This window comes from Drosophila novamexicana, unplaced genomic scaffold, assembly GCF_003285875.2.
Source record: "Drosophila novamexicana strain 15010-1031.04,08,12 unplaced genomic scaffold, DnovRS2.1 tig00000986-arrow-arrow-pilon, whole genome shotgun sequence".
NCBI lineage: Eukaryota > Metazoa > Arthropoda > Insecta > Diptera > Drosophilidae > Drosophila > Drosophila novamexicana.
The window spans coordinates 602180-628896 of NW_020824835.1; the positions used below are offsets into that span (position 1 = coordinate 602180).

The 26717-nt window shown below is 39.3% G+C and overlaps 1 protein-coding gene across 3 annotated transcripts in view; it reads left to right on the forward strand.

Moving 5' to 3' along the window:
* Positions 1 to 26717, forward strand: part of LOC115765657 — a 64206-nt gene that overhangs the window by 29924 nt on the left and 7565 nt on the right. Inside the window, exons 1-3 of one of the 3 annotated variants that reach the window (XM_030709314.1) lie at positions 1647 to 1722; positions 3778 to 3942; positions 19026 to 19077. The gene's annotated coding sequence lies outside the window, so the exon portion shown is untranslated. Of the gene's footprint in view, positions 1 to 1646; positions 1723 to 3777; positions 3943 to 19025; positions 19078 to 26717 lie in introns of those variants that run through there. The other 2 variants (XM_030709315.1, XM_030709316.1) reach the window with 2 other exon arrangements.

The window sequence follows — 26717 nt, forward strand, 5'->3', positions numbered from 1 at the left end:
GAAGCATATTCCGAGCCGACAGACAACTGTCAGCCAAATCAGACTCGTTGCAGGGAGCACGTTTTGCCTGGTTTCTTGTTAATGATGATGACAGCAAAAGGTTTGTCTCTTTGCCTCCAACTTGACATTTTCAGCGCGCATCTGTATGCCAACGTCAACATATGTCACATCTCTCCCTACTATTCGCTGCGACGCTTGTGCCACATGTGGGGACAGGCAACTGGCAGAGGCGACATGTGTTTGTCAGCGTGTCAAGCGGTCGAGTGCATAGCAGGAGGTATAATACTATATTATGTAGAATGTGGATAGTGGATGCTCCTAAAGTATGTTAACAAATGGTTACAGATAGTTTGCGTTCTTTTGCTTTGCTGCCCTAATGCGGGTTTTGATTTTATTTCGCCTAGCGCTGTAGCATACTTTAAATAAGCTGCAATATTTTCATTACCCCCGAGCAACTTCTGTTAAATGTTTTAATGCTTCTTAGTTTTGACATTTATTAAATGCGCTGTGAACTACTACAATTTTGACTGCAAGAAGTATATTTAGATGCTGATGGAATATTGAATTTAATATTTAATTTACTTAACACACACAAAATACGTGGGTCAATTTATTGCACGCTGATAATAATTTATACACATTTTTTATGAAACAAACTTTTTGTTAGAGCGGCAAATCATCTGTCTTCAGAATTGAAATCAAATATAATGCAAATAAAAATAAACGAGAATGAAAGGCTATCTTCGACACGCCGAAGATCTAATACCCTTGCAGACCCAACCTTTTCATAATGCTAATAGTGTATTGCCCGTATCTAAGAAGCACAGGGAAAATAGTAAATTCCGAGCTTGGGCAAGATATTTAAAAAAAAAAAAAAACAAAATGTTTTTTCATACAAAAACTTAATTTTCGACCGATCGTTCCTATGGCAGCTATATGATATAGTGGTGAGATCCAGCTGGTTTTCACATATGTGTACTTTATGGGGTCGGAGATGTCTCCTTCTATGCGTTACACTCTCTGCAAGGGTATAAAAAGGAGTTGAGAAAATATAAATTTATCAGTAAAAATAAATAAAATAAATAATAACAAAGCAAAAAAAATACAAATAAATATAGAATCAATTTCTTGGATGAATAAAACGTGTTTTTTTTTTCATTCAAATAAATCAATTTGCAAAACTGCTATTGTTGCAAAATCCAAGATGATATTATCTACATGTTCGACACATTAGAATTAAACTTCATCGAATAAATCTGTATTTAGAGTATTACATTTAACTTATTTAATTTTTTTTTCGTGCAAATTTTCGACTTTTGTTTGGTAAATCGATAGTTTGCGAATCCGAGAAGTTGCACGTGTCAAGAGTTCACTTTTACAATTGCTTAAAAAAATGTTATGTAATTTTATTCCAATTTATTATTGTTGAATACCTTTTAATTTTAATATTTTCAGTATCGTCTAACTTAGAGCGCTGAGCACCACATAAGTGTTAAATTAGTTTTGATCAAACTGCGCAAACTCCGTTAACGTCAAACGTCAATTGAAAGCAGCGCTGCTTCAGTCGCTGTCGCAGTCGCTGCTTATGCTCACTTGAACGTTTTCCCGTTAACCGCTGTGTACGAGCTTTCAGTTATTTTGCGGCTTTTGTGAGCAACGCAACGTAACGCAAGGCAGCGATATATTATTGAACGGCTCGACGTAGCGAATGACGGGTTTAACGTAAGCATAGCAACAACAACAACAACAACAGCAACATATAAAAAAAAAAACACAAAAAACTATCCGGTGTTATAATGATTGCTTGCCCTGTGTCAAAGGCACGTAAAAATAGCAAAAATCGAAGTGAGCCAATAAATAAAACGGCAACGAGCCGTGTGTGTGCGTGTGTGTTTGTGTATGTGTATGTTGGTACTTGAATGTGTGTGTGTGTGTTTTTTATGTGCTTGGCTTACCGACAACAAAATAAAAGTGCCGAAGACTTGTTGTTTTAGCCATCTGCAGTGAAATTAAATGAGAAGAAAAGCCTTTTATACCCTAAACCCACTGAAAATGTGTAAAAGGGGTATATATGTAATTGTGAAAATGTGTGTAACAGGCAGAAGGAAGTATATCCTACCCCATAATCCGAGTCGATCTAGCCATGTCCGTCTGTCTGCCAGTCCGTCCGTCTGTCCGTCCGTTCGTATGTATGAACGCAAGGATATCTGAACCTATAAGAGCTAGAGACTTGAAATTTTAGCTGTAGGTCCTCCTAGTGCCCGCGCAGATCGAGATTGCTTCCGATATTCCATAACTTGTCGCGTTTCCAAGTAATTGACAAAAATCGATATCGAAATCCTGTTTTTTGAGCAAATTGGGTAAATAATAAGAGCTAGAACCACCAAAAGTGAAATGTTTACTCTAGAATAGTATATATGTATATATATCAAGTATCTTTCATTTTATACCCATCGCCACCTCCCCGCTACTACCTCATAGCTATAAATCAAGTTAATAACCCAACTTCTATTGCCCACCAATTGAAGTTACAATTTTAATGCAATTAACTTTTTGGGTATACACAAATATTCTATGGTACAATAAGATATACTATAGAAAAGTTCATTAAGATCGGTTTTTGTTTTGTTTTTAGGTATTTTGACTACGCACGTGTTTGCGACTCAAAATCCAAGAATTTCTGTATACATGTGCACACACATATTCATGCGCGTCTGCTTCGACTTCCATTGTATTGTTTTCACTGCTGCTAGTTTAATTAGTTTTTTTTTCTCAATAAGAATCAATTATAGATGTCGCTTGCCACCGCGGCAAGTGGCGTTGTATGTCGCGACTTTGAGCCCTATCCATAAAGCTATTGTCTTTGTTTTTTTGGCTGGTGTGGCTGTTGAGTAGAGACGGCGGCAAGTAGTACAGTTAGTTGCGAGTTCGAGCCCTGACAAAGGATCCTTTGCATTTGGTGTTAGAATAAGAGGGTTCAGGGTATCCCCTAGTCGGGAAATCTCGACTAGAATCTCTTACTTGTTTTTAAATGCCGCAGATTACGTACACTTACCAAATAATTGAATAGATATAGATATATAAGATTGTTGTATTTTGATCTACAGAAGAAATATAAATATAAAAGTTTTGAATACATTTATTTATTTAAAATTGGAATAACAATTTTTTTTTATAAATTTTACATTAGCAAAAAAACAAAGAAATAACACAATAATAATTCATTGAGTGGTGTAGGCTCGCTTTTGCCTTCTGCAAGTCGTCAGACATTTTATGATAACCATTTGAAAGTGTATAAAAATACTATTAGCATTGCAGATTACGTTGCTATATGGTGAAAAACTACTATATTTTTTTTTGGTTTTTTGTTTTAGTGAAATTAACTACTTGCACTCGCACCTCCTGTGTGTGTGACACAACTTTACATACGAATAGTATAATGGCGTGCCTCGTTTTTGGAGTCTTGAATACATTTTCCGCGTGGCTCCCGCTTGTTTGGCATACTGAAATTACAGGGCAACGGTCGACATGGTCGCACATGATATTAAGCGCCATATGAATTTAACCTCCTTTACAATATGCATGCGGTTTACATGGCGTATGAGCAATATTTTAATTAAATGCTAAAATAACTCAAGCGTCAAAGTCTGCAACTGTCGGATTCGCTATTCTGGCTCCTAATTAAGTTGCTTTCTATGAGTGTGTATGCATGTGTGTGCATGTATGTGTGTGCTCTCAATAAAAGCTCTACATAAAGTTTGTATATGCCTTGAACAGCATGTTGATTCTATAAACAGCCCCTATGTGTATCAGTTCAATTGAAAACAGAATTCAAGTGAAAAACAACAGTGCGATTCGAAAATCGACAAAATAACATAAACATAAAAAGTTTCGAATACGAAAATCAACTATATGATTCAATTTATTTAAGCCGACTGACAAGTAAGTATTTCTCTTTTTTTATATTTACGCACTGTATTACCCGTAATATGTATTTATAGCTCATTTAGTCATGCAGTAAGGTATGGGCAAGAGCCGCGCAAAAACATTCTCTTATTGAAGAAATTTATCAAATTATAGATCAGCTATTACAAAAATTATAAGAATTTTAGAAATGTGTAAGGCATTAAGACAACACATATTGCACTGAAGTAAACTAATTATAGCGTGAACCCTTTGAAAATGGTTTGGTTTTGTGGACATCTATTTAACAGGCAGAAGTCAGCATCTCCGACCACGTAAAGATCAAGACCATACGCAGAAGAGTTAAGCATTATTAGAGTTAGCTGAACATAAGAGCCAGAGCCCTGCGATTTGTTTTTTATTTTTATTGGAAGGCATATTTATGCCCCAAATATTTTATTAATATCGAACTATAAGCCCCGAATCTATTCAAGAATACATTTAACTTGGTGTGGAACAAAGTGAAGACTAAATAACTGACAAAATAACTTCTGTTTGTTTGCTTTTATTTTAAAACGTTAAAAGTTAGACTTCTAAATCTAGGACATGTCGCTTTAAATACCTATGAATGTGAAAGAAAAAGTGATTAGGCCTGATCAGCTCATTGTATTTGTAGTTTATATTCTCAAATCAATCAACATTTGCAGCTGTTGCAAATTTGTATTGAAAGCAATTCATTTGCAAGCAATTGCCACATGTATCAATATGCAAATCTCGCTTTGTACATAAGTCCCAACTTGTCTCATATCATTTCCCGTATCCTTTCTCTCTCTCTCTCTCTATCTCTCTCTCTCTCTCTCTCTCTCTCTCTCTATGGCGCATGCGGTGCCAGCTGTACTGTCAATATGTCCGACTGTCATTCAACCTTAAAGCCATCCACCCACAAGTAGAACGTTGCGTTACGTTCAGCCCGTCAGTTGGCATTTTGGCATATTTAATTATCTGTCAATTCATCAGCGCGTGGGCATTATATGTATGTTGTTTGTCTTGGCTACGTTGATACAAAGAAACAGACAAAAAGCTTACACAGCTGTAATAATAACAAAAGCATAGTAAACAACAAAGTGAACGGCTTCAGGAATGTTTTCATATAAGTCGCATTTGACATAACAATGAAAACCAGGTGAATTACACTAACACGGGCAACCTGAAGACATGGAAGAGGAGGGTGAAATGAAAGCTGGAAGGCTAAGAAAATTATGTATATCAAGTTTTAATAGCAGTTGCTGAGTTTAACTTGAGCCAAGTCACATTCAATTAAAAGCAACTATCACATTACGTATACGCAGTGTGTGCAGCTAAAAATAAGCAGCTGTCAAGTGCTTCTATGTTTGATTCTGTGTTTGTGACCTGTCTTGTGCGTGTGTGTGCGATGGTTATCTGCTGTCATAATAATTGTTAAGGCACTTTTGCGGCACTTAAATCGCGTGTTGTCCATTTGCGACCACATGGCATGTCGTTGCCTGGGAGTGGAGGTTTCATCCATTTTTGTCTATGCTCAGCGTAATTAGCCACACATTACAAAGAACACATTTCCTCAAATGTATATTAGATTTTTGGGAGCATAATTTACAAAACATCGCAAATGTGTGCTAGAAATGAGATTCTTCTATCGTCGTAGCTTTTGTGAATTTGTGTATTAGCTTGTATTCCATTTTCTGTTTCAATATGTATCATCGACAAATACTTGATTTATATCTTTTATCTATCAATCTAAAACAAAGTAAAAACTTACCAGATATTTGACTTCTGCGAACCCGACAGTTGCCAATAGAATGTTAACTTATTTGTATCTTTCAAATTTTAAGTCTAAGTTAAAAGAATTTGTTTACAGCTTATTTAAAATAGTCACCTACAATAATGTGGCCCTTGTGTATTATGTGGCAACTGTTAAGTCCAACAAGCATGCGAACACAAACTATCTGCGACAATTTCTTGACGTATTTCAAACCATATCAGGGACATCCACATACCCCACTCCTGCATATTATTATATTTTTGTATTTTGTACTCGTGCTGTGAGCTCGGCCGCTTGACACGCTGACAAACACATGTCGCCTCTTGCAGTGTTTGTTTCCACTTGTGGCACAAATTTCGCAGCAAAGAGAACAGAAAAAGAAAGAGAGTGAGATAGAGAAAGAAGTGACATATGTTGACTTTATTATCGCCATAGATAAGCGCTGAAAATGTAAGGTTGTCCAAGTGGTTTTTGTCAACAACAGCAGCAACGACAGCAACACAAAGAGGCAAACACCTTTCGCTGTCATCATCATTAACAAGAAACCAGACAAAACGTGCTCCCTGCAACGAGTCTGATTTGGCTGACAGTTGTCTGTCGGCACGGAATATGCTTCGCCATTTTGTGGTTCAATCGCTTCCGCCAGCTTAAAACGAAACAAATGGAGGTGCCTCTGATAGGAGCGCAGCTGATACTGCCTGGTGCGGCAAGCCAAGTGTCATGGGTCTGCTGCGTAATGATGATGTCTTCGGGTGCTCAAGGAGGCAGCGGGGGTAAGCACATTCACATTGCATGCCCAAAGGACATAATACAGAGGACGAGTAATGTTGGCTCGACACTTGCGCATATTGCTCAGTGACAGCCTCAGAGCTGAAGTGGGACGTTCGTGTGCGACTGTCACAGTGTCATTTTGTCATTCTGTCAGTCAGTGGCATTCTATGAGGGACAGGCTTGCAATCTGGGCCCTGCCTTTGAGCTACTTTTGCAATCTAAGGACGAGGCTTGAAATGTTTATCTTTCGGTTGCTTTGCAGCAACATTTGGTGTTTTTGATGGCTAACTAAAGTTAGCCACATTAAAATTGGAAGTCAACAATCAAGTTAATATGAGAGCACACAGCCCGCAGCAGTTGACGATAAACATTTGCATGAGCAACAATGCGAGTTTGCTTTGTTGCTGTTGGCAACGCAAATTGGCAAGCAAACAATCTGTGAATTAAAAGAGAAAGGCTTCAATAAGGCCTGTTTTCATCCGTTTGCATTTACAGATGGAAGGTCACATCATTTTATATCATTGGATTGTAGCTGAGTACATTAAGCGAATAATCCCCGTGCGGAAAAATATTGTGTTTGCTTAATAGCATTCTAGAAATACAATTTTATTTCATTTTCTTATACGCAGCTATAAACAATTCCAATTTGTGTACACAATTCTTGTTGTTTTCAGTTGCTTACATACACATGTACCAGAAATTGGCCATATATCCTATAAATAGATACATCAGCCAAAATACAATTAAGCTACAGTAAATGTTTACATTAATATGGTTCGACTAAATTGAACTATCACATACAATATCATCAGAAACAGCAATGCAGATAAGCAAAATAAAGTTTTAGTTTTTTTTTTATTTCTATTTCAGTTCTAATTGAGACACCATTTGCACCATCTGCACAATAAGTACCAGCTCCATCTGCACAATGTTCAATAAAATCATTAGCTGCAATATCGATCCGAAATTCCTTCGTCAACAACAAAATTGTTGCACTGCGCTTACCCACCCTCACCAGCAACCAGGTGGCTTAGGCTGAATAGAAGTCTATAAGCCCAACTGGGCGTTTATCATTTTAACAGCCGGCAATTCGGGGATTGATTGCAAGCGATTTAAACACCCAAGCAATTTCCTTCCCCTTTCTCATGAAACAACTAACAAACCTGTTATTTCCAATGCTCAACCGAACAGTCCGTACTCGATACGAAGACCTGTCTCTAACGAACAGGAAACGAAAAACCAGATTTCAAGATTGATGTGAATTTAAAACGAAAAATACAATTCATTCTCAGTAGCTGGCTGAAGAGTCTAAGGCTCTGAAAGCGATTGGAAGGAGCATCAGAGAAACTTGCTCCTTCTCGAGTGGGCATTTGGCAGGTGCGAAACTGACAGACATCCTCTGAGAGAAAGAGACTAAGAGCTGGAGAGCGAAAGCCAAAATCAGTTGTGGCAACGGTTTAAGTCTCACAACCACGTCGCAGCACCAATTGGATTTCCATGTTGAGCGGGAGGACTGCCCGAAAGGGGCGAGGTGAGAAATTGAAATCATTTCTCAGTGTCAGGTTGAATATGAAAACCTGCCGCTTATACTTTTCACATTCGCATAACTGATTGTATTGCATATATGTCCATTGTGTGAGAGACTTCCATTCTGTTGCCTCTTTTTTGTTGAGAATTCTCAATCGTGAATGGCATTGGTATTGGGTTTTGACAGAAGGATTTCTGGCTTCAATTGGACTCAGAAGGGCATACAATAAATGGATTTGCGGATAATATGCAGACAGAGGATAAGAAGGCCCAACAGGTTGGCCAGGTAATTTAAAGATACACTGCGAATTTTTTCACAACTTGTCGACTGTTGAAAATCTGCTGATTACCTATGTATAATTAATTAGCTTAGCTCTGATTCTTATTAAATTGTAAATTTGAGTGGGCCAAGAAAAAACTCATTATCCCCCAAGAGGCATCCCCAAGTCGCAGCTGATGCCAATGTCATTGTTGGCTGTGTGAAAAGGAGAATCCCGTCAACTGCAAGGCGAGGGGTTGACTTTGATTTTATTATATAGCTGAAACCCATTGTCATCTCTTTTGCACTCTTGGGATATTATAAGCAGCTACAGTAAAGAGCTCGTTCCTTGCCTCTCGAGGTCAGAGACCCGGCTTTGTCTGGTCCCAGCTTTACAAATTTACTTTATTCTTTGTGGCATTTTGAGGTGATTTAACAATGTGAGGAAAGAGGCTTAAGGTATGTAGCCATAAATCAACGTAAACGAAAATGCATCTAATTAATAAGAAATTACAAAGCTGGTAACATGTTTTGAATTTCAAATCATCTTCACTGTTATCTTCAGCCCTTCATTTTTATATTCGGTATTTAAGGCCAAACTTTATTCTTTTCAGACTCTGCTATCGAACGACTTGCATATCATTTGTTCATTCACCCGCCTGCTTTGTCATATTTGTTATGACGTTTTTGTTTCCTCTGTTTTCCCGTTACTCAATTCAAGTTTTCTGTTTATAAATTTGCATTTCATCAAAACAGATACAACAACAGTCAACTGGTAACAAGAGGAAAGAAAATATCTGTGGTACCTTCTATGGGTTTATCCATGCCTTTGGCCAGCCGGAGAGAGTCATACGAATACCAACGAAGTAAATTTGAATTTCGACGTGTCTCTGCCAGCAAAATTTATGGCTTTTACACAAACACATCCACGTGCTTGTTGTTGTTCTTGGGCACATGTGCCGTATGCGCAAAATTTGCAAAATGTGAATGGCGTTCAGGCGAATTAAAGTTGGGGCTTGATACAAACGTTTGCATACTTATGGGCGCCACCAACTGGAGCCGGAAAATTAACGTTCAAGTGGCTCTTGCGTCCTGGTCTGAGTGTGGCTCCAACTACTCACCTGGCTGCACTTTAATTTGCATATTTAATGCCGCCTTTCTCGGTCTCGACTAGAGCTCATTCAAATCCTGTTAAGGTTCAGTCAAAGTCTATGCCAGTGCCGTCAATACCTTGCAGTCCACGCTGAGTCCCCTTCGACTTTCCTTTCATACCACTTGAGTCAACGTGTGTGCTTTAAAGGGATTTTCATATGCAAACCACTTCAGCCAACGGAACAGCCTACAGGCTCGATCTAAGATTTGGGAACACTGGCAAGCCATATCCAAACTATTATTTTTGTCGCCTGCTGAATAATTCATCCTGGTCGTAAAATTCTGTGCTGAACTATTTTGGCTGTACGAATGATATTTAAATATTAAAATGGTTCGACTTTAATAGAAATGAGTTTAAGAAGTTGAGCTGAAAAGTGAACTACAACTATTACCAGAAGCGCTCCATGCTCCATTTGCCAGCTGAGGGGCCCATTTGGAAGCGTGCCAACTGTCTTCGCGTTTCTTGATTCCAGTCCAACTGTTTCCCTCACAATTACAATTATGTCCCATTGTATGGTCCTCACCGGCTTGTGCGGCAATCTCGAGCCCCAATAACAGTCTGGGCCAGACACCCGTCCCACTGACTCGAGCATCAGTATCATAGTGCACACTTTCTGACTATGAGTTTAGGTGCGGCTTATTGGCTGCTAAGACGACAACTGATGGCTGGGCGTGGCAAGGGAAGGAGGGAATATTTTGTACATATGCCAAAGAGCATGAAGTTTTCTAATTTTACAGACTACATTTTTGTTCCTCCTGTCGTTGCCTCTGGATGCACAGAATTGTAAATAAATCAACTGGCTTAAATAGATTATAGAATTGGACACTCTTTATTAAGTGTGAGCACATTCAGGAGCATTTGGTTGTGTCAAATTAAGTATGTTATTGACATATTCGTAGTGGGAGAAGGGTTTCGTACCTAATCATCATCCCAAGCAAAGCATATTCATTATTATTTATGGAGATGTTCACAAGTTTTTTAAAACATTTATTTGTTATTCCTCAAATAAGCAAAATTAATGCACTATTAAAGCTATCTAAATTACTCAATATCCTGCTTGAGTCTGTAAAACGGCGCAGTCAGACAGCTGTGGAGCGTGGGTCAGACGATCTTCTTTGAGGTCTCGCGCAAAAAGTGCCAAATGCCTTGCCTTGATGTTAAAATGTAATTAGGATGTGTAACATCCAACACACACAGAGCCTCGAACCTAACCAAAACCAACATCAACATATTTATGGGCTTTGCCTGTTCCGAACAGGTCCCGTTAGCGAAGCCAGGGGAGAAGGGAGTGAAGCTGGCGGAGGGCAACACAATGCGTACATTTTCTGTTATTAACGAGAGAATATAGTACGCTTGAGAGGCGGCGCATAAATCTTGTTGGCTTTTTGCCTGCTGTGGCTACCTGTAAATTAAGGCAAGTCATCGGCAGTGTCTCGGGGAATACTGTAAGCAGCCACTGTAGAGCTGCTAATTTGTTTAATAAGAAGTGCTTTTGGTATTTACGATGCGACGGGCTGTCCACAATTCAATTAAATTGCAGCAAATTGAAAAATTGCGTATACGCAATGTGGAAGGGAACGTAAAGGTGAACAGCTGAGCAGATGCTCCCCTCCTACCAGATAGAGGGAGTCGGGAGTTGGGCTGAAGTTGGAATTGATTGGGCTGATTTGCAATGCAAAGCACGTTCCCACTTGAGTACTTACAGAAGTAGGGGCCCAACCAAAGTTGCTTCATTCGAGCAGCTCTGTCGATACAGCTTCTTCCCCTTGTCCACAGGGCTAGCTTGGAGTTCATTGTCTGTAAGGCTCTTGGCGTATGTGCGAACCATTACTCAACAGTCGGCACGCAGTGTTTGACATGTATCCTAATGTATGGCCAGGCAGCTGGACCGTGTCTGGAGTAGACCAATGGCAAATGCCATTATTAATGATGCAATTGACATGCCCAACCGGAGACTGAGAGGAAGGCAGCACAAGAAATATGGCATTACTATTATACTACCACAGATGGAAGGTGCAGCAATTCAACAACATTTCAACAAAATGTTACAGATTTGTAGATCTTTCTATGAAGTGGAAGGTGCGATGCAGCTACTCAGTTTTAATATGAAGGTCTGCTTCATTTAATGGAACTTTTAGTCCTGACATTGATTTTCATTTCGTAGGGTGACGCTTAGTCGTTTATTGTCAACTGTTGCTGACTGACTTAACTTGTTTTCATATTTTGTTTTGTCTCCTTTTTTGTCCTTACACATTGTCTCTACACGCAGTCATGTGTCTCTTTGTGTGTGCGCCTCGTGGCACACTACATTTTGTGTGGACCTTTTGTTTGACTTTGTTTGTTTTGTTTGCTTTGTTAATAGTTTTTAGGATTGTTGTTGGTTTTGCTTTTATTCTCTATCCTTCGGCTTTGCTCCCCCGCGTTCAATGCAATAACAATTCAGTACGTGTTGCTAAGGTTAATCGGCGTCGTCTACGTCCCTCTCTTTGCCTTTTTTTGTTGATCAACAAAGTTTTTGCAAACATTTACTTAGACGATTTCTGTATGTATTCCTTGTTATTACGTTTGATTATGTGTGTATGGCTAATGAAATGATAATGCTTATGAAATAAAATTATGGCATAAGATGGCACAAAAAGAGCCTTAACAAGTGGACAGCAAAAATCTTAGTGTGCGACCGAATGTACATTAAGAGGTTGTTGTGCTTAATAGCTTAATGAAATTAAATCCATATGATAGTCTAATGACATGAAGTCAGTCTCATCACAACTTAGCTTTTTTCGTATTTCGTAATAGAATATATTCACAGGTAGTTCCATATGATCAGAACATTGTGCAATTTAATTATTACATTTAAACAGTTGTATTATTCCTGGCTTAGTTAAAAGTACAATGGTAAACTAGAATGGTGTCAAAGCTGTAAAAAATTTTCCAGCCAGCAAGAATTGTTAAATTTGCACTAAAAAAATAAACAGAAACGACGTTGGAGATGTTCCTTAGTTATGTTATGATGTTGTATCTCGTGCAATATCAACAAGCAAAGCAGAAGAACAAACAGAGGGGGGAAAGCGTGCCAAACAAATGGAGGGCACTTCCAGTTGATGAACAGAGAGGGGTTCGAAGGAAAAAGGAAGCAAATAACGTGGGCATGATGTGTCCCGATAAGCAGCTGCTGCTCGCACATTAGGCGAAAACTCGAGTCGACTCCCTCCACCCCCTGCCCAAACATAAAGAATAGATGGCGAGCCAAATAGCGTGTTTCGTTGTTGCAAGTGCATTTTATTTGGGGGTGTATAATACTCTTGCAATGCATGGCAGAGTGAGGATTCAAGTATGATGCACTTCATCAATTGTGTTAGGATATGAAATTCAATTTTTCTCTGCGGCTTAAGAGTCGGCAACCATGTTGCTATTGCGGTTGTTCGGTTGTTTGCGGCTGTGGCAGGATGCGTGTTGCACAATGCAGTGTCCATAGCCGTATCACTTCAACTTTTTCATTGGTTTTTCGGATGCTTGGATGCTCTGGTCCTCCCGTGCCAACTTAAACACTCTGCTATCCATCTGGCTTAGACAGGGTAGCCCACAGAGGATGGTTGAGTGAGAGGGTGGCTGAAAAAGGGTCTTCGGAAATTACGTATACGCAGCCCTGACTCGTATGCTTCCTGTGCGTGTGAACTGTATTGCAATTTTCTGCCTTTTCCGTCGCTCGTCGCTTTGTTTGATGTGTTTTTAGTAGCTTAATTGTGCGTGCCAGCGACAACAAAAAGCTTCCGACTAGCTGAGTGACTGGCAATCACAGCCCACAGTCGCAGTCCGCACCAACACGCAACTGATCCCTTTGACACTTCAACCGCGTGCACTTCAGTCTACTGTAGTGCTGTAATGGAAACTACATACAACTTGGCCAACATCTTACATCGTTTGTATCGCTTTGTATTTTTTGAAAGCCCATCTGAACGTATTGCACGTGCGAGGATAAGTCGAACAGAACTATGCTAGTTCTGGGAATTTGCGGAAAAATTGGACAAGAAAGAATTTTTATATTTTGCTTCGATATATCTTTCCTGGATGACTGGAGCCTAAAGAATCTGCTACCTAATTCTATTTCCATTTATCGATTTTAATACAATCCTTGGGCACCAGGTCGACCCAATTGAAGCAATTGACCCTTTTTTATTGCTCATTTTTTTGCTCTTTGCATTCTTGTATAAGGGAAATAAACGAGCTCAAATGCAATTTTCACTCTGCTTAGCTGCCATTGATAGCTTGTTATGACCCCTAAGATGTGTCTGTTTTTCTTTCTCTTCTACCTTGGGTTGGATTTTATGCAAATTTCATGCAGAGACATATCGTATATTGTATGCATCTACATACCTTATCGCAGAAAATTCCAAACAAAGTCCACAAGCATTTATAAATAAATGTATAGTGTGGTCCATTTGCCACACTTTGGTATAGAGTCAACTAACCGGACAATCTCCAACAAGTTCATTTGGCCAGACCACTTCAAACAAACCACAGAAGCAGTTGCTTCTGCTTCTGACCCAGTCCTTGTCCCCGACGAGCTCATTAATTTTGCTCAACCAGAAAAGAATAATGATAGGGTCTGAGTGGTCAGTCTAGGGGAAAGGAAGAAATCCGAAGCGAAGCTTAAATTCTTGTGTGATGAAGCCAAAAATATGCATTCAAAAACACGCTTATATTAAAGTCATAAGAACTTAAAGACTTAAAGCCTGTATATGTTGGTAAATATACAAAACTGTTGACTTTTCTGACTGTTAAGAGTTTAGTTAGTTTGCTTTTTGCGATGCATGTTGGTTTCAAGAAGCAAAACACATACAAGCTGCAACAATTTTTCATTTTGGCATTACCTTCGTCCGTCTGCCAGCCTTCGTCAGTATACACATCCTGTTTCCACTACCCAATTAAAAAACTTTTGTAGCTTTTTATACCCTGAACCCATTGAAATTTTAGCTGTAGGTCCTCCTAGTGCCCGCGAAGATCAAGTTTGTTTCCGATATTCGATAACTTGTCGTGTTTTCAAGTGATCGATAAAAGTCGCTATCGAAATCCTGTTTTTTGAGCAAATTGGGTAAATAATAAGAGCCACCAAAAGTGACATGTTTACTCTAGAATAGTATTCTATATTCTTTCATTTAATACCTATCGCCACATCCCCGCTACTACCTCATAGCTATAAATCAAGTAAATAACCCAACTTCTATTGCCCACCAATTGAAGCTACAATTTTAATGCAATTTTTGGGTATACACAAATATTCTATGGTACAATAAGATATACTATAGAAAAGTTCATTAAGATCGGTTTTTGTTTTGTTTTTCGGTATTTTGACTACGCACGTGTTTGCGACTCAAAATCCAAGAATTTCTGTATACATGTGCACACACATATTCACACACATATTCACTTCCATTGTATTGTTTTCACTGCTGCTATTTTAATTAGTTTTTTTTTTCTCAGTAAGACGCAATTATAGATGTGGCTGTTGAGTAGAGGCGGTGGCAAGTGGCGTTGTATGTCGGGAGGAAGCTATTTTATTTTTTATTTTTTTGGGTGGTGTGGCTGTTGAGTAGAGACGGCGGCATGTAGTGCGGTTAGTTGCGAGTTAGAGCCCTGCCAAAGTAACTTTTTTACCCTGAACCCATTAAAAATGGATATAAGGATGTATTGTATTTGTGCGAAAGCCAAATGTATGTAACATGCAGAAGGAAGCATCTCCGACCCCATAAAGTATATATATTCTTGGTCAGCATCAATAGCCGAGTCGATCTAGCCATGTCCGTCTGTCTGTCCGTCCGTCCGTATGTATGAACGCAAGGATCTTAGAACCTATAAGGGCTAGAGACTTGAATGACTTTAGATGTAGATGCTCCTAGCTCCTGCGCAGATCGAGTTTGTTTCCGATAATCGATAACTTGCTCCGTTTCCAATCAATCGATAAAAATCGATATAGATATCCTGTTTTTTGGGCAATTTTGGTAAATAATAAGAGCTACAGTCACCAAACTTGACAAATAGCTTCTAAAATAGAATATATATATGCATTTGGTCTTGGAATAAGAGGGTTCAGGGTGTCCCCTAGTCGGAAACTCCCTCCTTCTTGTTTTTTTTACAATTTGTTGTGTTTCAGTTTTTGCATTGTTTGTTTATGCCCCTGTCCCCCCTTTTTTTGTCTTTTTTTCAGCTGCCACCTATGACAGTTGTCCAGACTATTTGACGACTTCTTTGGTTCTGATGCTGTTCTCTCTGCATGTTTTACGTTTTCTTGCCTTTTTCGTTTGCTGTTTGCCATTTGCAGCTTGACCTGTCTTCGCTCTGGTGCTCCTGATCGACTACCGTCCAAATCTTTTAATGGGCCCATAAACTATTTCAATTCCCTTTTATGACTTGTGTTGGTTTTGCGCGTACCAACCAAAAAAGGTTGCTCCTTTTTGTTTCAAGAATATAATGAGAACCCAGGGACAGGTTTCTACAGTATATCTTCATTGTTCTTATTATTTCACACTATAACTTTATTTTATTCGATGAGTTTTGCTGATAACCTAGATGGACCAGCTTAATCTGACTGTAACGATTGAGAAGTAGACTCATAAGTATTTCAGAGTTATAGGCAATATTTTGAAATCGATGTTTATCTTCAGGGTTCAGTCTCAACAGATTTCGACCATCCCTTTTGATTTACATCAACTAGCATCACAGAAAAAAACAACGGGATTGCTCTACCCTTTCAACTGTCGCTAACCCGACAGCCAATGCAGGAAATCCCCCCTGGCCCACGCTCTTAACTCTCTTCAACTGATTGCAGGCAGCTTCCGTTTGTTGCCAATCCCACGCACGTTCTGGCCATAAAGCGCAGTGCACTAAGCCAATTTTAGAGTGTTTATAATTGAAACTTGCCAAGAGCATCGCAGAATAAAGTCGGGAGTGAAAGAAATGTTAAAAGGGGAAATAATATAGAGCACTAAAGCAAAGCAGGTGTACACACTGAGCTAAAGCTTAGTCCATGTCCGAGTCATTTCCCCCGGAGCGGATATAAAGCGATTTGACTTGGTGACAACATCATTTCCGCAGGGCGTGGCTGTCTATGCAGTGTGAAGTGCTTAGCGGGGACAAAGAATAATGAGCACTTAAACTGCTGTCATTAATAAGGCGACTCACAGAATTTTCCAGCTTAAAGCACAGTACCACGTGCTGCTGAAAAGCGCAGAAAGAAGCGGATAATCGACTTAGAGCTTGCCATAGGTTCAGGTGAGCGAAGGCGGAGACGAAGAAAGAAAGGAAAAAGGAGGTGGCTCGGAGCTCATTAAAAATGAAAAATTAGCTAGACAAGTGGAGCGTCCCATACTACTGAGGATTGGAATATTATGTAAAACAGTCTGAACCATTTCACAAATTTCTGAAAGTAATACATGGAAAAGCCAATAAGATTTTATTTAAAAGAATTTGTTGCTTGTTGGTAAAGTTTGTTGTGATTTGCGTTCCGTTTCTTCAAAATTTATTGGGTGCCTGCAAAAAGTTTATCCATAACAGCCAAGGTAGAAATATATTCCATATAAATCATCTTTAATAGACTTTGCTTATATGAAAACCGGGAAAAGGGCTGAGAAAAATTACCAACCACCTTCTCATACTTTGTCTGTATGAAAGTTCTGATGCGAAGGAAAGGGAAGGTACAAAAACAACAGGAAGTGCTCAACTTGACTAGCAAATTTGCATTGTGTGAATTGCTTCCGTGCTGTTTCGTATATTGCCAGTCACGTTGAGGGGATGTGCTAAGGTCTGAGATATGCCAAGACAAGGCAAATACACGAAACAAGCATTCAGCATTCAGCTGTCCGCCTCCTTGGACCACATTTCTCTTGTCATTTCGTGGTAGTTTTAGAGACTGCGAGGCTTAAGGAGTTATGTTCTTCTAGACTCCCAAGAAACAACAGCCGAAAACCTTAACCATCAACTTTGCTATTGTCACCTAATTCGAGCAGTGTCGAAGAATGCGACATAAATCGCAGCGCTTGCTGGAGGTTAATGAATTTTGGTCTTGAATAATTACTTAAATTTGTATGCTTTTTATTGGACTTCCTTTGTTTCAATTGTTTTGTTCACTTTTTTTCTGTGTGAAAAGATTGTGCTGATGTCTTGGTTTTGGCATTGTTTTGACTTTTGAACAATATTAACCCTTGTTTACAACTTTAATAATTTCTTTTGAATTGGGCATTATATAAACACACTTAAAATAAATATGAATAAGTTCTAACAATAGAAATGCTTCTCTTCTGAAAACATTTCTCAGGGATTTTAAGCATTGCTAAGAATACAAAGTATTCAGTATTGTTCTCCAGAAATATTTAAAGGCAGTTCGGACTCCTCGTTACACCCACGACTAACCCAGCTGCTTTCAAAGTTTCCAAAAAGTTCCCAACGGGCACCTAATTATTTACCTTATTTATGAGAGGCCGTAAAGCTGTTCAGTTAATATGAAAAGCAGATGCCACAAATGTGCTATTAATACTCAATTAATTTGTTGTTATTTCCTATTGCTTACGCAAATTGTTGAGTGCAATCAGTTGAGTGCCTAAGGCAGAAGAAAATAAATTTTCTGTGGCACTGGAATTTCTTTTCACTTTATTTACGTGGCAATGAATTCACCTTGACAAACCTGCCGGGCGAATGGCCCACGCCTCCTTCGAGGGGGATACGGATATTTGCATGCAAATCGAGGCACAGCATCAACATAACAGTAAGCACATAATCTGATTCCAGATGCGAAAAGTGTACCCAAACAAGATGAAGCATGAGAAAGCCATATTCCCAATGTGATGCCCCTTGAGTTTTCGTAGAAGGTGGGCCGATGGATTAGCAAAGGGATAAACTGGGTTTCCTTTAATCCAGAAATGTCAACATACCGTCCTTGTTGATAAAAGGATTCAGAGGGGACACAAACTTCTGCCTCAGCATGCGAAAATTAATAAAAGGCAAGTGTAAACACCGAACGAGGCACTGAAATGTTTTAAGCAACCTCTGCACACTATACTCGGCATCGTTTTTATTTAATTTCCTTGTTCTTGGCCAGGGGTCGGTATGTCAGCCTTTATGGGGCGTGTACCTGTGCGTGTGATGTGGTTCCAGCACTCACATACACACAAATGAGCCCTAAATTAAAAATTCGCCAGGTAAATATTTATTTAGCTTCAAATAAGCAGCAAGACATGCAATAAGAGGGACCCTATATTAGGGGGAGATCAAATTTAAGTAAGGACAAAATGAGAAAAACTGATAAGATCTTATGTCCTTATAGAGCGCAGATGTCAGACATAGATTTCTAGAAAGTTTGCAAATTTTGTTGATCTTCTTAGACTTGCAAAAAAGTGCAATATGATTGCTTGAATTGTTTTTAACTTTCCCTATTCCAGTTCACCAGAAGGCCCACCCACGGAGTGGGCCATAAAAGCACCTCCATAAAACGTTTTTATTATTCAAGCAAAAACCACACGACAATCAGTTTTTCCATTTCAATAATTTGAGATTTTATGACGGGCAGGGGGCTCCTGACCAAAAATACCGTATTTGATTCTCTTTTTGGGTTTTCTTTGCAGGCACCGCTGGGACTCTGGGAAAATGTATTAGACGAGCAAGGCGAAATACTTGGTAAATATAATTTTGCAAATTATTACTAAGGGAGAACAGAGATTCGAGGCGGGGTTACTTCGACAGGGCAAACATTATACAGCAAACAGAGCAAAGCGAGTGAATTACAAGTTATGCTATTTGCTTGTGAGACTGTGTGTGTGTATCAGGGTGGGGTCATTCGAACGATTTCAGGCCGTCAGATGCAGGAGGCATGCATAACTTTGAGCGCTGCAGCCCTTCTAGGGGCCACTTCCACTACCAATTATCTCTTGGAGATTGTTTCCTTAGAGTTTTTTATCAATTGACTGCATGTCCCGTTGCTGCACCCAGAGAAAGTCCTTGTCCCAATTATGTGACAAATACACAATTTTCCAGCTGCAGCCTGCCTGGGTCCCCTCTTGTTGTGTGCAGCAATGCGTATTCAATAAATTTAAGCAGGAAAATTCCATTTAATTTGCATTAAATTTACACCAGCAGCAGGAAGCAGCCAACGAGCGACAGGGAAACCAACGACACAACCAACATCGGACGAATGCAGTTGCAACATTTCCCCTTACAGCCCCCAAAAAGTGTTTTATATCCTCCTGGCGTCTGCATGTTTCATGTATCACAGCTCAGGGTAAGAATTTATTGGATCTGGCACTTGGCTGATGTTGCAGGTAATTGGCTGGGTGGATTTTGTGCATTTGGGATCTGCGAATTCCTAAGTAAAATAACTCTCAATAATTGTTTATTTCCATTTAATTTATCATTTATATAAGTTTTACATCATACTCGCTTACATAAATAATTCAAAATACTCCCGATAGACTCGTAGGTCAGACAGCCTAATCCCAATACTTAGCAGAGTTAATAATATGCGAAAATACTGACTACAGAATTGCTTTCCAGTTACCCAGAGTTCGTTGGTCTCACTCGTCCCATGGCGATATTAAAAAGAGGGGAAATAAAATAATGAGTTTTGATATATGTGCCAGCCTCATCATGCGACGCGTATATGTGATATTTTATAAGTAAATATCGTGTTTTTGCCAACGAAGCAAATAACGCAACAAATTTAAAAAGGTTAAAATAAAAGGCAAAATAATTGCATTAAATTTATAAAAACAAATGAAATAAATTAACTACAGTTGGTTATCTTTTTAATTTATGTTTATACAAAAGCTACTCTCATTTTGACGATTTACCTGATAATCAGAAAGCTGCATTGTTTCGGATCAAATTACTATTTTTGCTTTTTTTTTTTTTCAAATTGCTCAGGCAATTTAGAAAGTCTAGTTAAACTTAGCTTTTCACACATAATCATTTTTAAAGTGGAAATAATCCAATTGCTAACTCTGTGTAGAAGGATGAAGACGAAATCCTAATTACTGCTTTACTTCAGTTCCATCTCTCTTCTGACCTTACCTCTCAACTTAACCAAGTCAAGTCTAGAATGCTGCCGCAGCCTGTTGTTCAAACTCTGCCTGGCTTCAGGCGCAAAATTTTATTCGGGTTGTGGCTAAACATTTTTTTGTAACACAACACACGCTTGCAATGTTCTTTCCCCAATCCCTCTTTTTTGATTTTCTGTGTTTCTTGCGCAATTTGGAACTTCGGTGTAGTTGGCAAATAAAACCACTTCTGTCATGGTTGTTGTTGTTTTCCATGACAGGCCAGGCAGCATCCTTCAAAGAGCAGAGTCAGCATAACACGGCAGACTCTCCTTGCAGCTCCTATCCAGGTTGGTTATGCAGTGTCTGGGGATGAGGACAGGCAGCATCAGCTTCGTGGCAGACGTCAGTGTCTCACCTCGCAGACTGGAGGGACCACATAAAGTGTGATTTCGGGCGCATATGCATACAAGCCCATGACATACGTGTTTGTATCCCGATATAAGAGGGCACTGACCATCAGCATGTAAAAGTGTCAATCATACGCCCCGTGGTACCGTCCCACACGGCTGCTTCCGTCGCCTCGCTCCATTGTTGCTGTTATTATGATTATCGTCATTGTTGTCCCATTTTCGCGGAACGGGCCAACCCGCTTACCCTTCGCTGCATTTTCTCTTGCTGCCACATATAATGAAATATAAATATTGTGATGTTGTCGCTGATGTTTTTGTTGTTGTCCTTTGTTATTTTTACGGTTTCTGCTGCTATGTAAAGCAGACACATAATAAATATTACTCTTGCCAGGTTGTAGTTATCATCGCTCGTTGCAACCCACAAAAGGGCAGTAAATTGAAATTTTGTGAAATTTATTAATTTGCTGCATTTTTGATGATGTGGCAAAATTATTTTGTTGTCAGCTTCGAATTGATCGCATAGCGGTTGAATTTGCGTTTTGTGTGAAAAAATAATGTGAATAATACACAAATAATTTATACTGAATTAATAATTCAGGTTGTTCAAAATAAAATTGAATATATTTTTAAATAAAATTAAGTTTAAGAAGTAAGAGGTTCTAGTCGGGAGGTCCCGACTAGGGAATACCCTGAACCCTCTTATTCCAACACAAAATAAATTAAAAAAAAAATATTCCCTTGGCAGGGTTCGAACTCGCAACTGACCGCATTACTTGCTGTCGACTCTACTCAACAGCCACACCAATAATTAAGTAGTAATGATAAAAAATAGAAACTAAAATAGCTTTACAGAAAAAAGTCGCAATTACCATGCTGGTAGAATGCGAAGCAGACGCGCGTGAATGTGTGTGTGTACATGTATAGATAACTTCTTAAAGCTGCCCCATCCAATTGCGCAGTTGCATATAACTTTGAAATTTTCTACAGTATAACTTATTGTACCATAGAATATTCTAAAAAAATCAATTGTATTTAAATTGGTTGGCAATAAAAGTTGAGTTATTAACTTGATTTATAGCTCTGGTAGCGGGGAGGTGGCGATAGGTATAAAATGAAAGATACTTGACATATATATAATATTCTAGAAGCAACATATCATGTTTGGTGACTCTAGCTATTATTATTTACCCGATTTCTTGGAAACGGAGTAAGTTATCGATTATCGGAAACAAACTCGATCTGCGCAGGCACTAGGAGCACCTACATATAATTTCTAATCTAATCTAATTTTAAGTCTGTTGCTCTTAAAGGTTCTGAGATCCTTGCGTTCATACATACGGATGGACAGTCAGACGATCAAGAATATATATGGGGTCGGATATGCTTCCTTCTGCCTGTTACATACATTTGCATTTTTGCACAAAAACAATATACCCTTTTTACCCATTCTCAATGGGTTCAGGGTATAAAAACGTCTAATGAAATAAAGCTGCTTCGTCAAGCGCAAAATATCAAGCGTAATTCACACAGAGCCTGAAAGCCTGTGAAATCCAAAGCTGGAAAATTTTACGCCTAAAACTTATTGTGGCCAAGAAAATGTGGCTTAACAGACAAAATGCTTCTTAGTGCTTCTAGGAGATAAACGTCTGGCAACTGGATGAAGGTTTATGAAGATGTTGAGAGATGTTTGGTAAAGTTAACTTTCATGAGTGATTTATAGCTAGCTGAAATTAGTGAAGCACAAGCTTCGTGCTTTAAAATAAGCACAACAAATAGAGGCATTGTCCTAGGCCTTCCTCCTAAATACGGCTCTCAAAGTACATATAGGGACACATAAAATCAGTCCATTATATGTGTAAATTGGACAAAACACTCAAAGAAATATGAAATATGTGTGCAATTTGTCACTTTATCGCTGTTTTCACCAAGATTACGTATACACAGCGTACGCCACTGAAAGGTAAACCATATTGGATTTCATCCTTCATCGCTGACTCAAACACGAAAATCAAAGTTTTTGGCATCTTCTCTTGCATCCAACAACAATCACCAAGTAGCAATCTCTTAGTCATATCTCCTCTCGCATTAGCCCGCCAAATTCCGACTTCAACTCCTGACACTACTTTCCGCAATGTTTTATTTAGAGTGTTTTTATATATGTTTATACCTTTCACACAGCAGCAGCCTCATCAGAATGCCTTGGGGGCTGTGCCTCAACTTTGACATTCCCGTGTCGTTTTCTCGCCCTTTATTGCGTGCCATTACTTTAATATTTTTTTGCCTTCAGTTCGATTTACCTCACAGCAATCGACGAAGGAGCTCTTAATGGGTTCGTTGTACCCTCACATGCGTACATACACATAGATGGGCAGAGGTGTGGCTCTCCCTTTCTGTAGCCGTTGCCTGCCTTCAATGTATTTCAATTATTTTTATTGGCTTATCATAAATTATAATGCCCCCTGGCCTTGGCTTCCATATTTTTCCTGCTACTGGTCAGGCATCGCCCGAATCGCCTGCTTCCTTCTGCATGCTTCCACTTGGTTCATCAGATTTCACAGTTGTGTATTTCTTGCCCTCCCCTCGACTGCCCCTTGGTTGCGCCCTGTTTTTTGAGCAGGTCTGGAACACATGTTGAGCCTTGTTTTTGGCATTGCCGCTTATTGAAAAACTTTGCCAAGTCGTTGCGTGGTCCCCTTCGTCTTGTTTAAGAAAACTTTCCGTTAAGTGGCAGCAACTTTTCGTTCTCCTACAAGCATTTTATTATTTCATGGAATTTCTTTGCTGCCACGTTTTGCATATTTTATTTTGCCGGTAAAACTTTATAGAGTTCATTATTTGCAGCAACTGCGCGTTAATTACTCATGCATTTGGCACTAAGAATAATTGAATTGTCTTTTGGATATTCCTGTTTGCAATGACTCAAATGAGAGCTCGACAGTCTGGCAATTGGTTTTCAAATTAAAACACCCTAAAATGGTTTCAACGTGAAATTAGTTCTTTCGCATTCGCCCCAATAATTTTCATCATAATGCGTTGTTAAGCAAATCTTTAGTAATGTGCAGCAGCGAATCCTTACATAGAGTTTAGTAAATCAATTGCTATAAGCTCGCTTTGTCCGTAGATTTCATCGTTAACCAAAACATCAGACTTCACTCAAATACCTCCCAATGGCATCTGTTTATTCATCTCTGAAGCCACTCCCACAGCCCATTATTCATTCATTGCAATTTGGCACAGTTCCCATGGTGCTGCCACATTTAACACGCCGCATTGCATTCGCGACTCTATTACACGACATTATCGCAATTTTAATTATCACGCCATCTTCATCAACATCATTGCTTTTGTTGCTGTAATTGTTGCAGCTACTCTGACTGTTGCCAACCGCACCGCAAATGCAATTTCCGTGCAAAATATTTGCACAAAGGAACAAAAACTTTCTTCATATATTTCGAGTTCCATTCCTCCCTCTCTCTCTCTCTCTCTCTCTCTCTCTCTCTCTCTCTCTCCCTCTCTCTCTTTCTCTCTCCCTCTCTTTCTCTCTGTAGTTTCTGTGCAGCAAATAGAGAAATAGAAAAAACATGACTCGAAGACGGGGCAAAAGTTTCCTCGTAGCACGAAAAGTATGCTTCTCCCGCTGCATACTTTGCGGCGTTTTGCGCACTTTGTAAATAAGTTAAAAGAATTTGAAAAAGTAAAATGAGAAAAAATTGTTGAATGCCGCTTCGCTGGTTCAAATTAAAAGAAATGTGCGGTGGGGAAACGGGAAATGCGCAGAATGACAGGAAAAAATGAACTGCTGAAGTTTGCTTTTCCAATTGTGTTGTAGTGTTTATTGTTGTTGTTTTTTTTTGCTTGTCTCATGCATAACGACAAAATGCACTTTGTTTGATGAGCAACCACGGTAGACAACCCGACAGCCACATGGCCAATATCAGCCAAGTCTAGCATATGCCAAAAAGGGGCGGGTAATATAAACAATGGCAAGCACAAACTAGTTTGAAAGAGGGACACAGCCAAGGATAAAACAAACTGACGGCTTTCGTTTGCTTCTGTTCTACCTTTTCGAATGCAGCTTCCTGAAAAAATAATGAGAAATTATTGGCGCATTGCGCCTCGAGACGACCGATTGTCGCAGTCGTCGTAAGCCCGGGAGAAAGACCTCGTTTACAGCTTGTTGCGGACAGCTCACATTACGTATACGACACGCATGCCTGATAGCTCTTTATTGGAGGCAGTTTAGATATTTTATCTGTTGTTGCCTCGGCTACATAATCTAATTCTGAGCCAACTCTCAGCACTTCATCGCCTCTGTGCAACATTGTGGCTGCTGCATGTTATAAAATTCTGCTTAAATTTACAGCCATAGCATGTATTGGAAATGTTTTCCCATGCTATCCGGCTTACAGCAGGCTACATTCTGATACACTAAAGTAGAGCACGGCTGCCAACACAATGCAAGGTTCTGTTCTCGTATTAAATTTCATGAAGTTGTTGCATTCTAGATGTTCCTTGAGGGTACGATGGATGGGTAGCTATCACAAGTTTTTGTAGCTGCTTTTCCGTCGTGATATTTATTATTGTATACTCTTTATATTTTCATGTATAATTTTACCAACCAACTTCAACAGCTATCTCCACTTTGCTTTCTCGCCCCCTATATATCAAGTGTGTATTATCGCACTTCCACTTCAAATGCCTTTCCCTAATTTTAAAGCTCAACACTTATGCTGAGAAGCACACGTGAGGCGATTAACATAATTAGATGTGCAAATCCAACACTCGACACGCCAAAGACAAAGCCCCGTCACAGCTCAACCTATACGCAGAGCGATACGAAGGGAAAGCTGTGGAAAAGATTTCCATAAAGTGTAAATATTTGCATGGTGAAAGTGGAGACGAGGTTCAGCAGGTGGCATCAAGTGACAGGAGACACAAGGATAAACACAAACAAGGACACGCTCAAAGAAACAACCGCATCCGCATTCTCATTCAAAGCCACAGCCGCAAATTGCGCCTCAGTCAGAGGACCTTTTCGTTGAACCTTTGACACGCACTTAAGTGCTTCAACATAATTTCCTAAAGTTCTGTGTGAAATTTTAATTTTTTCCCGCACACGCTATCACACACACACTCACAGATATACACCTAAGAGCATTAATTAGCTTAAGTTTTCCTGCCGCCATTTTGTATCCCCAGTGAGTCCTCTTGCGGTTTCTGATGAGGTGACTACATCAAATTAATTGCCTTTTTGGGCTACTTTCTGTATGTATGTGTGTGTGTGTGTGTGTGTGTGTCTATCTGCACATGTATTATCCTCTCTTGGTATTCACTTTATCTGTTCTACTCTTAACAATTTTCATTTAAATTTTACTACCAACTTTTTGCATTATTGAGGAAATGTTAAGCAACAACTGCCCCTGGGCAACTTGTCAGGTGAAAATCTGTGCGGACCACGTACACACACACGCACAACCATTAACATCCATCCTGCCTGAGCTCCTCAATATGTCATTCGGTCATGTGGCCACAGCCTCAGAGGCTCAACTTTAAATTGAGTTTCTTTGGGGAACTTTTCATACAGAGAGAAAATACAGAAGAATTTAATAGACAAGTTTGCTTCTGGGGGTCGCTGAGGGCGTGGCACTTTGTATGTGTTGATTGCAGTTTTGTTATTCATGGAATTGTTTAAAAATTTAGATTGCTGCGAAACTTGCAACGAGTGTTTGAGTTGTTGTTGTTAGTGCAAGTCAAGCTGTACGCACTTTGTGTAAAGACGAGATTTGGAAGCGAAAATCATTATCCATGGGTAAAAACACTTCATAGATCGATCAAGTAAAATATTAAAATTAAGTTCTCCTGCAATTCTTAC